Source organism: Pleurodeles waltl, chromosome 2_2 (genome assembly GCF_031143425.1).
Source record: "Pleurodeles waltl isolate 20211129_DDA chromosome 2_2, aPleWal1.hap1.20221129, whole genome shotgun sequence".
NCBI lineage: Eukaryota > Metazoa > Chordata > Amphibia > Caudata > Salamandridae > Pleurodeles > Pleurodeles waltl.
This window is the reverse complement of record NC_090439.1, coordinates 638934908-638950782: the sequence shown is the minus strand read 5'-3', so window position 1 is coordinate 638950782 and position 15875 is coordinate 638934908. Positions and strand designations below refer to the sequence as shown.

Sequence of the window (15875 nt, the reverse complement as noted above, 5' to 3'; positions counted from 1 at the left end):
GTGTGGACGGGTCTGCTCTGCCAATTCCCATAGCTCTAGTGGGAAGGGTGTCATCCTGTGGCTTGCTTCTGGAACGAGTTTTCTGAATCTGTCCATCTGGGAACGAGAAAGGGCGTCCGCCCGTGAATTCTTAGTGCCCTCTATGTGCCTGGCCCTGATGTCCAGGTTGTTTTTTAACTGGATGTAAACTAGTCGCCTTAGTAATCGCAGCGTGTTGGGGCATGAAGCGGACCCTTTGTTAATGGCCATGACCACACCTAAGTTATCGGACCATAAGGTTATTTTTAGGTTTTGTAACTGAGTTTTCCATATTGTTAAGGCTACCACAATGGGGAATAGTTCTAGGAAAGTGATATTCCTGGTGATCCCTAGCTCCAGCCACCTGCGCGGCCATCTGGAGGCACACCATTCCCTAACAAGGATGGCCCTGAAACCGCAGCCTCCTGCTGCATCAGTGAACAGTGAGATCTCCCTTGCTGCTATCCAACCTTCTCTCCAGATGAGCTGGCCATTGAATTCCTCTAAAAAAGAGTACCACATGGAGAGGTCTCTTTTGACCCCGCTTCCTAACCTTACGTGGTGGTGTTTCTCGCGCAGCCCTGCTGTCAACCTGCTTAGCCGCCTGGCGAACACCCTGCCTGCTGGGATCACTCTGGTTGCGAAATTAAGTTTGCCCACCATGCTCTGCACTTCTGCAAGGGTTGCTTTCTGTTTGCCTAACATGGCCTTGATGTCAGCTCTCAGCCCATTTACTTTTTCGTGTGGGAGTCTGGATGTACCTGTGACCGTGTCCAGTTCTATGCCTAAGAAAACCAGTGAGGTGGTTGGCCCTACCGTCTTGTCCCTCGCTAGAGGGACACCCAATTCTCCTGTTAGTGCTTGGAAAGCTTCCAGGAGGCTGGCACATGTACCCCTCCTATGAATAGGAAATCGTCCAAATAATGCATTTTTCCCCCTGCCGGGTGCCTGGCATGGAGTGCTCATTCCAAAAATGTGCTGAACTGTTCGAAATATGCGCATGTGATGGAGCAACCCATTGGCATGGCCTTGTCTATGAATATCTGCCCTTTGTGTTGGAAACCTAGCAGATGGTAACTGTCGGGATGCACTGGCAGTAGCCGGAATGCAGATTCAATGTCCGCCTTCGCTAGTAGTGCCCTCTTGCCTGTTGTTCTGATCATGTCAATTGCATCGTCTAGGGTGGCATACCCCAACGCGCACGCTTCTTCTGGTATACTATCACTTACTGATGTGCCTTCTGGGTATGAAAGATGGTGTATTAATCTGTATTGGCCAGGTTCCTTCTTTGGTACCACCCATAGTGGTGAGATGATTAAGTTTGTAGGGAGGGGGGAGTGGAGTGGGTCCTTAATGCGACCTAGCTTCAATTCTTTGTTGATTTTTTGCTGGATTACCTGAGGGTGCTCTGAGGCTGATTTCAAGTTCTTTTGGGTCCCCCCGGTTATCTGACCTTTCACTGGGATTATGAAACCTTCTTCAAAACCTCTTACTAGTGTGATCGCGTCTTGCTTATTGTGGTATGCGTTGGCTAGCTTCCTCAGATTTTTTGTAATGATTGGTGACTTGGCTAATTTGAAATTCCACTGGTTGGTCTTCAGGCTTGTGGGGGGGTGGGTCCTACTGCTTCTTTTTCTTTTCTTTCCTGTCTGACTTGTGCCTGTTTTTCCTACAAGTAGATGCTGGGTGATCCCCCCCGCAAGCGGAGCAGCTGTGTTTGAATTTGCAGTTCTGCCCCCAAGAGCACTCGTCTGTGTCAAATTTCCAACATATGGCCTGTGGTCCCTTCTCGCCTTGTGATTTCGCGCTGTGCCATCTTTTGTGCCTGTAGGGCAGAGGTCTTCAATCTGGGGGTCGGGACCCCCAGGGGGGCCGTGGAGACCTGGAAAGGGGGTCGCACATTCCCCCAGCTGATCCTTAAAATGCCTCAGCTGAACTTTAATTTGAGTCTCCTGTGCTGTGAAAGCCGCACAGACAGCTAAGGAGACTTTCCGCCCAGGGCTTCTACTTCCTGAATGAAAAGCAAATGTGCTCTACAAGCTGATCTGCAAATGTAAATGGTGCATGGGAGCAGCTTTAAATGATCAAAGCTTTGTGAAGACAAACATTTTTTTTTTTTGAGGGGTAGTGCGAAGAGTTAACAACTGAGCTGTGAAGTGCATGCTTTTAATTGTAATTGTATTTCAACAGTGCTCACTTCATCTGGAGGTGTTGAAGGGACAGCTATTAAAAAAAAAGGTATTGCATATGCTCTGATATTACTTAAATTCACATTTTGGAAGCACTGTTTTATAATAAACCTTTTTGTAGTGGCCTATATTATACTGTGTGCAATGCAAGTATAAAATAATGCCTTTTTAGATATTCACAGTGCTTTCTGTCACAGGCTGTGACCCCATGGCACTAAAAATACACAAGTAACTATTCTCAACTGTACTAACAATCATTTAGTTCTGTTGCTCTCTGGTTAAACACAGACCTCTGCAGTGCATTAACTAATAGAGGTTTCATAATGCACTACAGTGCATTTCCCAATGAGTAACAACTTTATTTTATTTATTTTTCATTTCAGCTGGCTATTATTTTATATGTAGCTACCTGGCGGTGAAAGACTTAAAAAAATGTAGAGAATATTTTGGGTTTATTTATGAGAGGCTTGCGCTGCTGGAGCATCACTTTTTTTGATGCTCCAGCATCACAAGCCTCTCAATCGTACCTATGAGCTGACTCAAAGCCACCCTGAGAGGATTGAATGGCCTTGTTGATATGTAGTAAGGCAAGGCAGTGCAAGTCGCTGCATTGCCTTACTTTGCGTAAAGGAGGCGTTCCACGGGCGTAGTGGTGGGTGTTCCTATGCAACACAGATGGATTTTGACACTGCCCCAGATTTACAAAATCAAGTAAACTGGAGCAGTGCCAAAACCTTACGCCTCCCAGAGCAGGCATAATGAGGAGAAATGTTTTAATTTCTCCTTGTTTTTTTCTCTTTCCATGTGTGCTGCTATCTGCCACACATGTAGAAAGAGGTACAATGCCTTTCTGGATTGTTTTTGTGCAGGAAGGTGCCTCTTCCTGCACAAATACAATCCTGCCTATGTTGGCACTAGGCAGCAATTGTGCGCCAGCGCAGGGGGAAAGGACAGAAATGTACTGTATTTCATAAATACGGTCCATTCCTGCCCTTTTGTATTGTGAGTGTGGAAGTGTAGCAAGAAGACTTGCAGCTCTGCCCCATGTCAATTCCTAATAAATGAGGACCTTTGTTTTTAGCCACACCCTTGACCATGCCCCCACACTCACCGATCTTTGATTTGCTAAACACTGTTTAATATTATTTCCTCACAGTAAAAATTATTTGCTGTGCGAAATGGGGATGTTTATTATTGTTGATGATGAGGAGTACCAGGTTCTAGAAATTTTTATCAGGAGGGGGTCCATACACCTAAAGTTTTTTAAGAGGGGGTCCCGGCATCAAAAAGTTTGAAGACCTCTGCTGTAGGGTGTTTTATATTTTTCATGCTTTCCCTTGCTGTGGCCGTTCCGAAAAGGCTGGTCCCCTCTTCCCGCCCATGAGCTAACTTCTCTTGCAACCATCATTTTGTGGATATAGCTGGATACATCCTCTTGGTTGCACTCCATTTATGGGTGGGCCTGCATTTTTAATCTAAAGCTTTTATCATACTCTAGCCAGGCATCCCCGGGAATTGGCGGTGTGCTTCGTGTATCTTAGATTCATAAAGCCAGAGGTCAGCAGCGCTGTGTGGGAATTTTTCTACTAGGCCATTATTCTATATGTGTCTAGTCAGTTCTCAAAGTTCCTCTCTTTTCTAGCTCTCTTCCTTTCCCTTCTGTCATCATCCTTCTTGTCACATACGGTAAGGTCTAAACCCTCTAGCTGGATTTCTAGCAATGTAAAAATGGCTAAAAATTCCTTCCGCCATATCCTTTCTTTAACTGGGAGTGGGATGGCTGTTGCAAGGCCAGCCGCTCTGGTTGTCATGGAGGGTGGGCCCAGTGACGGTCTACCGTATGTGTCTGGTGGGTTGCCCGCGTTGAGTGTTGGGTTTCCTCCCTTTGATGCCGCACCCCATGCCGGCAGGGGGTCGCTTGGGGGAGGGCGCTCTATGGCAATCGCTGGGATGCTTGCTTGTCTGTCTATGGGTTGGGTCCCTTCTATGGCTGGTCCCGCCCCATCCCCCCGCAGCAGCAGTGGCGCCAGTGATTTAAAACATTCTTTGATTATAGCACTTATATGCTCACCCTCTGCAGGAGCTCTCGGTCTGCTGGCCTCTGGTGTCGCTGTGGTCTCGTCGTCTGTGCTCTGGATCACGACCCTCGCCTTCTTGTTTGGTTTTCTAGATTGCTTCCCCTCTGATCTCTGCCGCCTTCCAGGTTTCTCTGGTGGGAGCGGGGCTTGCTCAGCTGCTTTGTCAGCCAAGCTTGTAGGCGCTGTGGTTACCTCTTCGCGCTCTGCGGGTTCCAGGCTCTTGTCCTCCATCTTGGCGCGCAGCCAATCTTTGCCCCGCTTCAGGGCCTCCGCCCTCATGTGTGCTATCATTCTCTCCAAATCGTCCTGCTGCTCAACTACCTGGTCTTCCTCCATTATGTAGTAGTTCCCTTGTGTCACTGTCTTTCCAGCCAGCAAAGTTAATATGTTGTGCACTAGTTCGATAAGGTTTGCTTAGCTATAGGCGGGGTCGCGTGGCGCCGTTGCGTGGTCCCCCGGAGCAGTAATAATTAAAAGGTTTTTTTTGGGTTTTTTTATGGTTCCAGGTCGTGTTGCTCTGATTTCCCTTAATACTGTAGTGCTGGTAAACTTGTGCGGTGGGGAGGGGGCGCTGTAGCAGGATCGCGTCGCGCTTTTGAGCAGTCCCCTAGAGCCACTCAAATAACGTTCTTATTGTAGGCTAGTCTAGATATGTTAATTAGTGCACCCTGGACGCCGCGTCCGGAGTAAAGGAACTCCCTCCAGACCACGTGGCGAGGGGTCTCCCCGATCACGTGGTGCGCGGCTGCACCCGCGTAAAGGGAAGGTGCTGGCTCCGTGGGAGTGATCCAAGTGCTCCCGGGGTCGCGTCGCGCAGAATGCGCGGTCCCCCGAGCAGCAAAAGCCCCCAGATGGCCGCGTGGGCGCTGTCGCAGCTCCTTTCACTCCCGGCAAACGGAGGAAGGACTTCCGGCTCCGTGTATTGCCCTGCTACGTGGTGCCCGGGGTCGCGTCGCGCGCAAATGCGCGGTCCCCCGAGCAGCAAAGCCCACAGACGGCCGTGTGGGCGCCGCCACAGCTCGTTTCAACCACCGGTACGCGGAGGAAGGATTGCCGGCTCTGCCTGTTGTCCTGCCCCGATGGTGGTGCCCGGGAACGCGTCGCGCCGAGAGCGCGGTCTCCCGAGGTGATGACGACGGCGCTGCTGCACTGTGCAGTGCGTTCGCTGGCCCAACAAGCAAAAAAGGGGGGGGTTGCCGGTTCCTAACCGTCTCGCTGCTGTACGGTTCTCGCAGCCGGTAGTGCCCGGGATCGCGTCGCGCTGTTGCGCGGTCCCCCGAGGCTCCAACTGCAATGCAGACGCTGCCGGTGCGGTGGAGAGCCGGCTGCTCTCACGGAAAGTACGATGGCGGAACCCGCTACCCGACACCCAAGGTGCTCACCGAGTTTCCCAGAAATGTCATCGAGGTGAGATGACGCCGCAAGGGCCTGGCTCCACCGCGGTCGGGGGGGGGGCTCCGGAGTCCACGTCCTTGGACTACAACAGGTATGAGACGTCGTCGGTCCGATTGGTGATGTTTGGCGAGTGGCCCTGTTTGGCGAGTGGCAAGCGGCGTTGCCCCGATCCAGCTGATCCCGATTTTGGGACCATGCTGGCCGCTCGCCCTTAAATGCACCACCTGTGACACCCCCCTCCACAGTTTGTGATGATCTTATTGGGGGGTTTGAAAAACAGCAAACCCCCCCACTATTGGTTGGGCCGCACTAGGGGGTGCGGGGTGCGTCGCCCCTTCACTGGGGTGCGCCCTCCCCGAACCGGTTAAACCGGTCCCTTCCGGGCCAAGACGGCCGTTAAGGCGCCGGCCCTCTATGCCCCCTGCGGGGGTGGCCTTTGCACTTAGACGACCTAGCCCTCTTGTTAGCCAAGCACATGGTCACAATGCCCTAGAAAGCTCAGTCTTTGCCGGCGGTCACACAATGGTATTTCGCGATTATACACTAGGCAGAAACGAAATCTGTGTCCCTACACCAAGAGGCATTACAGGGCCTCCGCAGATGCCCCACTGCGGTACTATGGGACGAACTAGCCCTAACGTTTCAATGTGATGCCAACGACAATACAAGACCACCTTAGATTGGCCTGGGTCTGCACCACACTATCAACACTTAACTAACAAGCGATTTCGCCCACCAAATGACTTTCGACTTGGACAATGAGGAGCCGGGGACAAGACACTTCATGGACAAACAAATTACACCTCTGACAAAGCCAGAACCTACGTTTAGACCATACACCAAGATCAGGCTTGCTATTGTACTGTATTTTGGTTTGAGACTTTTGTTATTCTTTATATTAATATGTTTTACTGTATCCTCCACAGAGACACTTTCACTGTGCAGATACTTATATAATTGTCCTATTCTACTTTGATAGTTATGCTATTTTAAAATCTCAATAAAACTGACTTGAAAAAAAGATGATTTAAAATGACCTCGTTGATATTTTTCAAGAAATTTAAATTGTTATATTCCTAAACCTTTCTTTCAGAGACTTGATTTTTTATTGTCTGGAATTATTTACTTTGGTTGTAATCAAGTGCATGAAAAATTAAGCTTGATTTCCTTAATTCTTCTCTTTCCTTTTACTTTGCAGGGATAGGGTGCTGACAGTGACATCACAGGAATACTACAAGTGAGAAGCCCTCAGATCGAGAACTGCTTAGACTTTAGCAGGGTTTGTCCAATAATACACCTAAGATGGCTGCCTGAAGCTTAGTGGTATCACAGGAGTTCTACATTTATTTTTGCTCCTGCAACTTATTTTGTTTGTTGGAGCAGAACCATGAGCTGCTTCAACCTTGTCCTGTATGGGTCTATTTTCAACACATTTCTGAAATCACTAGAATGGGTGAAAGTTTGAGTTTAGCCTGATGTGGACCAGAGGACGTTTCGTCCACACTGGGCCAACAGGTTATTGTAGGTTTGAGGACCAGAAGGCAGTGTTTAATTTGAACCGATGTTTGTAGGTGCCCAGCACAGGCACTTAACTCTCAACACTGGCACTTATGACAGTCCACCACATGGTGCAGCCATTTGACTATTTTTGAGATGAGTCAAGTGTGTTTAATAATTCAATAGACATACAAATATAATAGCACCAGCTGTCCAGCCCATTCTTAACGTTTTCTGTGGCCTGGAGTAGTCAACGTCTCACACTTGTAGGAGTTGATGGGTAGTAACTGTATCAGTATTGCCATTAGCAGCACTGGCAGTGTAATAGGAGGTGCAAGTTGCAACAGCTCCTTTTGAAGAGCCTTGTCACCAACTTCTTTGTACAAATTAAACACTGCCTGAGGGTCTATGACAGTGTTCCAAACCCATGGCTTAAGGCTAGTATTTTCATGTAAGTCTTTTTCAGAGAATCAGGAGATTAGATTTTTTTGGTTGTGGGAGCTGAACCAGGGGTACCCTTTCCACATGGAGTACAGGATCTATATGCCTTGACGGGTAGGGTGGGTACTGACAGCATATTTTAAATAAGCCTATTATTTTTTTATTAAGAATTAGAGGCTGTGTCTGAATAATAATACTGATGATGGAGCCGCTTTGTAGGACATACTAGACCTGCCAAACCCAAAAAACACTGCTGATCAGTCAGTCTCCAAGATGCAAGTCCCTAGCAGTAAACACCAAAACATTAAAGGCTTTATGTTTTTTTCGCTTTATGTGCTCCCACTGTATGTGAATGTTATGGCACTGGAAAAAGAACACCAGAGTTTACTATTTTTATTGAGTTGGTTAAAAAGGACAATTGTTAAGTTGTAGTTAAAATATACCTTTAATATTTTCAGCTGATATAGACATTAATGCCTACAATTACACACAGAAACAGCGGATCACCATTCAGTCTGGAATTGCTGAATATCAGGACACAAGCGGATGTAACATCGTATTTAAAAAACATTGATGGGCCCAGACTAATAAATGAGGTATGTTCACTCTTGAGGTCTGGTGTTAGCCAAGACTTTTTGATCTGACTAAAATGATATGTATAATATATTTACTTAAAGGGGCTTTCAGCCACCTCTATTCACCCACTGGTCAGTAGTTGTGTCATTCACTTTTTGCTTACGCCCATTACAGCATACAGCATGGGGCAATGGGCAGCCTACTTATGCCACTAGCTAATTTAACATTGAGTGACTGCATTTTTCTCCTTCAGAAGGAGCACATCCAAACACGAGGTAGTCCCTTGACTTCCAATGTTTCTGTTTTTACTTTAATGTTGCTTTATGCTTATAGCGTGAGGTGAAAGCAGAATGCTTTATACCAAATGCTTTATCAGTTCTTGTCTCTTGCCAATGCTGTTGTAAATTCCTTTTGGAGTGTCCTATGTTTATCCGACTTCACAGCATAGCACATTGCGGCCATTTGAAACTATTCTGTATTAGGTTATCCTCTTTTTACTCAGTACTCAAACTAGAAGATTCAGTAATATACATGTTGTTAGAAATGGGGTCTCTAGTTTGTAGAGGTATACACCATTGTCCAGGTAGGGACCACAATCCTAGCAGGGAAAGTCCCACACAATCCAAATTATCCTGTGCCCACCCTCTGGTAGCTTGGTACTGAGCCGTCAGGCTTAACTTAGAAGGCAATGCGTAAAGTATTTGTGCACCAAATCATACAATAACATAGTGAGAACATGACAAAAAAACACCACACAGGTTTAGAAAAATATAGAATATTTATATGATTAAATTAAGGTCAAAACGATCAAGATTTGATAAACACAAGTTGAAATATCACTTTTGTAATGATAAGAGTCTTTAGTTCTTAAAAGCAACAATTGTCTCTTGCAAGCACAAAATACCATGGTAGCGTCAAAATGACACGCAAGAAGACCACAGAGATGGAGATGCGTGGAAAAAGTAGATATGCGTCAGATTTTTGGGTGTCTCCTGGCTGAACGAGTGGCCCCTCTGTTTCTGGTTGGCACCAAGGCTTTTGACTCTCTAGCATGGTCGTACATGTTTGGCTTACTGGCCAGAGTCAGATTGAGTCCAAGATTTATAAAACTGATCTGCCTGTTGTACAAGGAACCGACAGCCAGATTGCGAGTAAATGGGCTGCTGTTGGATCCTTTTTCGATAGCAAGAGGTATGCGGCAGGGATGCCCTCTCTCGGCGTTGCTTTTCACTGTGGCGATGGAGCCACTTGCAGCACATTTGAGACAAAACCATAGTTGTAGGGCTTAGAGTTCAGGCAGCGTCCAATACTAGTATCTATTTATGCAGATGATGTTGCGCTGCACGTCTGTGACCTACAACTACATCTTGATACGTTAATAGCTGAAATAGCCCGCTTCGGCCGGATATCGGGGATCACGATAAACTGGACTAAGTCAGTGGTGCTCCCTTTGACAGCTGCTAAAACGCAACATGAGTCTAGATATCCCATTAGTTGGGCGGAGGGACCAGTGCGATATCTGGGAATCTGGCTGAGTAGAGCAGTAGATGAGCTGTGGTCGGCCAATTATGGCAAGGCCATTACGTGGTTGGAAAATAAGGTGACAATGTGGCGCTCGCTGCCACTTTCATTGGCTGGTCGTACAGCCATTGCAAAGATGGTGATCTTGCCCAAATTTCTATATCTATTTGTTAATATACCACTGGGACTTACGACCAGCTTCTTGAAAAGTTCTCGCTTGTGGCCCTCACCTGGGCAGGTAGACAACCCAGAATCGCAAGAGAAACTTTGACCCTCCCATTCAAGCAGGGAGGGCTGGAGGTCCCAGATCTAGAACTGTACTATAATTGCACAAAGGCACATTTTGCTCATTTTTGGCTACACCTGATACGATATCTGCCGCATCTGGCTCCTGAGTGTGATTCGGTCTGGCTTGACAGATTAGAGGGAGTGATAAGTGGACCCTCCAGGCCTCGTCCATGGGGTGTGGATGCAGTGACATGCACGGCACAGGCTTGGACGGTGCTGCTGGGGCACGAGGGGACACCAGAGCCTTTTGCTCCCTCAATGCCATTGCAAGATATTGCTGGCTTGCCGCTGTCGGGTGACGGTCAGTTCTGCGAGAGCCTGCGTGAGATAAATATGGTCACCCTGGGATCTTGGTTTCCACAGGGGTCATTTGTATCCCTAGAGGCAGCACTGGATGACGCGTACAACACCAAGTTGTACCGACTCTTTTATCTTAGGGTACGGGTTATGTTGTTGGCGCGATACTCCTGCTTCCCTGCGGAGCCTCCGGTGTGCCAAACGCTGGAGCTTATGTATACAGCACAGTCTCCTCGTAGGCTTATTACACGTCTATATGTCAGCATGCAGATGCCTGTGGCCCCCATCGAGTCCAAGGCTAGGCTCTCTCGGGAGACGGACATCGGGGAGACTCTTTCAGGTGAAATGTGGCGATATTGTTGCACGCAACTTCGAGAACTCTCCCCCAACAACAGATTACACTTTATACATTTTAACTCTTTGCACCGCTTATACTATACGCCAAGTCAACTAAGGAACATGGGTGTCAGAGCTGACGACTGCTGTGAGAGATGCCGTGCTCCAGAGGCGACTTTCATGCATTTGGCATGGCGATGTGGGGCATTGCAGGGCTATTGGACAGAGGTGCTGCATGTGATTGGTGAGATGGTTGGAATTGTGCTGCCGCGCTCCCCTTAACTTGCCCTCCTGGGTTATGTGAAGGAGATCTCCCCAAAATGCCAGACATTAGTGGGGACGCTGTTGCTGCTGGCTAGACGTAGGGTAGCGATGTGCTGGTGGAGGCAACGAGCTCATCGCTGTGGAGACTGGCTGAAGGATGCTGTGTACTGTCAGGAACAACTAGAGACATACTGGGAGTTAATGCCTGAAAATTCCCGACCGTGTGATATATGGGCCCCCCTAGGGTCCTTTCTGGAGTCCCGATCATAAGATGGCACAGTGTCGCTCTATGTTTCCTACCATATTCTGAAACCAGACTCACCCCCTCCGGTAGCTCCTTTTGTATTGAGAACTGTTGGCTGCTTGACCCCTCCCCCCCCTCTTTCTTCCCCATCTTTCCTTCCTTCTTTCCTAGTTTGGATGTCATTATCAAGTTATTAATCATCCTTGATGGAATAATACATAATTGCGCTAATTTTCCCTTTCTGATCAATATGCTGCTCTAATCACCCCCACAGTTCTCTGGTGGGAACCATCAATATTGTATGTTTTTGATGTAGTGTATTGTTTTGTTGGTCTTATTCGTATGACTGTATTTACTGATAAAGTCATTTATAATTTTTTTTTTTTAACTCAGAGATTTCCTACAAACTTCAGTGGAGTAGGAGCAGCCATGATATGAGGACAAGATTTATGAGCCCAGCATGTCGCGATGTGAGGTGTACAGAATATTAGTCTGAGATAAATTTACCTCTGGGTTGGGCTACCAAGGACCTCACAGTGGAGGAAGGGTCATACATCTTGAGAGTTGCATGAATATTGCACTCTGGGATAGCCAGGTGCCACACATTACAAGAACTTCATCAGCAAAGAGGAGGGGACCCACTAGCCCATTGACTAGTGACCGAGTTGTCTCTCTGGGGCACTGTCGCAAGATAAATATGGCAACCTGAAGCTCAGATCATAATGGAGTCGGAAAGAAGACCAAAGAAAGACAATCCTGCTGCCAAGCTTCGCAAAGAAAGGCTGCACCGCTGGGAGGACAGCACCTGCTGCACTTTGGGCTAGTAAAGTTTGGATTGTGATTACGGCTCTTGGCTTGGGGAAAAGTTGGTTCACAGCCCCAATCTACAGCAGTGATTCCAACGATAATTTGGCTGATCCCCATGGAACCAGCTCAATGGACACGAGCTGAAGAAGCCCAAACTGACAAGTTGGTAGACACTGCTGAAGGTTTGCTGTTACCAGTCATCAGGCGTACAAAAAGACAAATCAGAGATAGCCAAAAGTTGCACCCGTGTCTGCCGGACCCGGAAGTGCTATCAGAGTAAAGATTCATCATGACCAAGGGACTCTAGCCCCCACTTAAGGATTTTGCCCCACCTGCTGTGCAGGGAGACCAGCAGCCAAGCATCGGCTGGCCTTTTACTGCAATGTGGAGGACTTTCGAGAGACCCTGATTTCTGTGAAAAAGTTGCCCGACATCAACCGTAGACCAAGGGACATCCACAAAGACACCCCCGTCAACCGCACCTCACCCAGAGCATCCTTTGAGCATCTTTTCCTGTATCCTCAGCATCAACACCACTCCATTGACGTCTATGGCGTTTGTCCTGTAAAGGTCTGAACTTACTTTAGAAACACTCTGATGGATGGGTAACTGCCCAAAGTATCCTGTCTGGCCCCTTAGACCTCTACCCTGATGGATTTGGTCATCCAACCCAGGCTGGAGTACTCGAACTAACTCTTTCAAACTTTTCACAACTGTACAAACATTTTGTTGACCAATGCTTGTTTGTGGTTATATTTAAAAGACATAAAAGCTTCTAAAATCTGTATCTCTGGAACCCTCTGGTGGATTTTGATGATCAAGGCCACTAAAAACTCATTAAAATATACTATATTTCTAGAAATTAGTGTCCATTTCTTTTGTATTGTGTGACTTTCTTATTTTGTTGTTTGGTGCTGTTAAATCCTTTACACTAAGTTCCTTTGCCAACCCTTATTGCTCGCAGCCACAGCTACCCACGATTCAACCTAAGGTTAAGTAAATGAGCCTCATTGGACCCACAAGGGTATTTGCGACTATCTTTTACAATAAGACCCCACATCATACAGTACCCCCCCCCAAAATCCTTACAGTATGATATCAAGGCAAACTTATAAAATGGAAAATAAAATTGAGTTGCTAACTTTCTGTTTTTTTAAAGTCTGCCACCAGCCTAGAACTTTTGATTTGAATAAAATTATACAGATAAGATATGTATAGGTGATTTTATCCAGCCCTCTTTATCCATTGATCTGTTTTGTGTTAGTAAAAATTTCCCTCCACTCACTACAGCATACAGCATAGGGCAATGAGTTAGCACACTTTAAACACTGGTTAACTTTCACAAGGAGCACATACACACACACAAATTGGTTGTCTGTATTGCCTGGGACTACTTTGTGAATGTTTGCTATATGACACTAAAAAACATCTTTGCTTTTAGCCATTCTTTTAATATTGGTGAGGGCCCAGCAACTCCACCATCAAGGTCTTACAAAAAGAAATGGACAAAACAAAACAAGCATTGATAATACCAAAAGTCTGGCAGGTGACACCAGCTCTCTTGGCTTAGCCAATGATTAAAATAGCACACTGGGCGAGATGGCAAAGACATACTTTCAAATGCAAATATGAGCATCTCACTGCTAATATTCTTACATTAACACTTCTTGAAAACTGACACCTGAAAAAGGCATTACAATGCGAACAGATGGACATATCTGAAGAGAAAGGAAACACAATCTGTTATAACCTCTCTTCCTGAGCCCATCCTCAGCTTAGAGGTTGAAGTGACTTAAGTGAAGAGCCTGCAACACCACTGCGATGTGCCCTGCCTTGATCAAGTGCAGCACATGCTGCAGGTGCTGTCCTGTGAGGCCCGCCAGTGGGTGGGTTTACAACAAGCGTGAACCATTTTCAAGATCTATAATGAAGGCAATGATAAGAAGTTCTGGGTATTTATTAATAGTTAAGCCACAAAAGAAAATGGAATGCATAGGAATAATGAGCCAGAATTACAAAATAATTGTGTGTTAGCAAACCCTGCAATTCACAATGTCATAGAGTTTGCAAATTAAATTATTTTTTAATAATGCACTAAACATATTTAGCAAGTTGTAAATACTCACAAAATGGGTTTAGTAACCAATATCAAACTGCAATTTGACAAAAGAGTTCCTTCTTAATAGTGAGTCGGTATAAGGCATATTAGTGGTCTACGACTACATCTATATTTGCAAAATATTGACCAGTTACTGATACCTCAAAAAAGGTACTAAATGCTATGCGGTCCAATTCCCCTTTGAGAATTGTGTCAGGCGACAACCAGAGGACCACTGCCTGCTCCCCCCAATCACTTCCCAAAGATTAAAGTTTTTTTAAGCAATTCCTGTTGCTTAGGGGAACTGGTGCTATGTTTACAAAGAAAAAGTTTCTCATTTGGGTAATGCACACACAGGGAGGGTGGTCTGCTCTTCCTTGCAGGTTACCATCCCTGTGCTTGTAGTCCATCACTGGGGGACGCAAATAGCAGTATGGAGACTTTGTGCTGCATTTATTTTGCTCATTAACATTGTGCCACCTGCACTGCAGCACCTAATTAAACAGCATTGCAGTTAGAGGTGGCAGAATGGCCGTGGCCAGAATGGGTATGGCTACTGGGACCCCATAAAAAATGACGTCAATCACTGCAGGGCAAACACTTGCGTTCAGAGAGTGTTCGTGTTTGCCCCACAGTTAAATGTCCAGACAATCACAAATAATGACCTGCTTAAGTAATATTTATTAGGCAGGTTGATCTGCGAACCCCTGCGACTGGAATTTTGAAGTGCAACCTATTAGTCACAAAATCAAGAGGCCGGTGTGCAATTTGTATCATTTTGCTGCCTGTCTCTCCGTACATTTGACCCAATGTTGCCCAATGTTACCCAATTCAGTTAAACCTGTGCACACACCAACTCTGAAAGTGTTTATTAACAAAAAAATAAATGATCTGTAAATCATAGAGTAGGGTGCTAAAAAGATCTCCTAGTACCCTGTGACCATAAAAGCTATCCAAGCAGGGACAAGACACATGTATGTTTTCATACACAGGACTCATGTGATGATACCAAAACAAAGCTTTTACATGGGTGAAGGATCTGAAGTCATAGGAAAGTGTTCAAGTGACCCTCAGCCTGATACAGAAATGCAAACTTTCACCCTTGAGCAAGCTATTGAAAATATTATCACCTACAATGTGGTGATGAGGTTGAGGCTTTACACATCAGAGACAGGTACAAACTTGGTAGCATTGGTTAGAACTGAGCAGAAGGGTGGCTGCCAGTGTTACAGTTACACTAAGGCAATGTTTTTATTTTCCACAATCCCTTCATGTTGAACTATTTATTGAGCAACCTTCAAAGCAGATCAATTGTCCTGATCCTGTTTACTTTGTGAGAGACATCACGATTAATACAGCCACATTAACCATAAACCAACTTTTCTTGAATCTCATCATTTTCCATATAATATTTATTTGAGATACTTATAGTCTTTATTGTTATTGAAACGGTTTATAGAAGAAGTGCAAATTTGGATAGGAATGTTAAGGAATATGGGAACAAAAAAGATAAGCAACATTCTTCACTTTATCTTCTTTCTCAGTCCTCCAAATGTGCCCTTCAACTGAGACCAAATACTCCACTCATCAAGACAGAAGTTATCATCAATTTTGTATAACACCTGAACATTATTATGGATATCCTGGTCATGTACACTGAAAGAAACATTTGATATAAGTAACATTCGGATCCAACAAAGGCTCAAAATGCACCATTCGTTTGTAGGATAAATTCAAGAGCTGTTCTGTTTTCCAAAAGTATAGTCCATTGGGCTTCTAATTGTTAAGAAATTAACCTTATTCCTATTTTAATTGAGTTTGTGATT

The 15875-nt window shown here is 45.8% G+C and overlaps 1 long non-coding RNA gene across 1 annotated transcript; it reads left to right on the top strand.

The window, feature by feature from the left end:
• Positions 1–6894: 6894 nt before the first annotated feature.
• LOC138273687 (uncharacterized) lies at positions 6895–12779 on the top strand. Its single transcript, XR_011200292.1, has 3 exons — positions 6895–6959; positions 8077–8214; positions 11538–12779. It is a non-coding gene; the product is annotated as an uncharacterized lncRNA (long non-coding RNA).
• The last annotated feature ends 3096 nt before the right edge of the window (positions 12780–15875 follow it).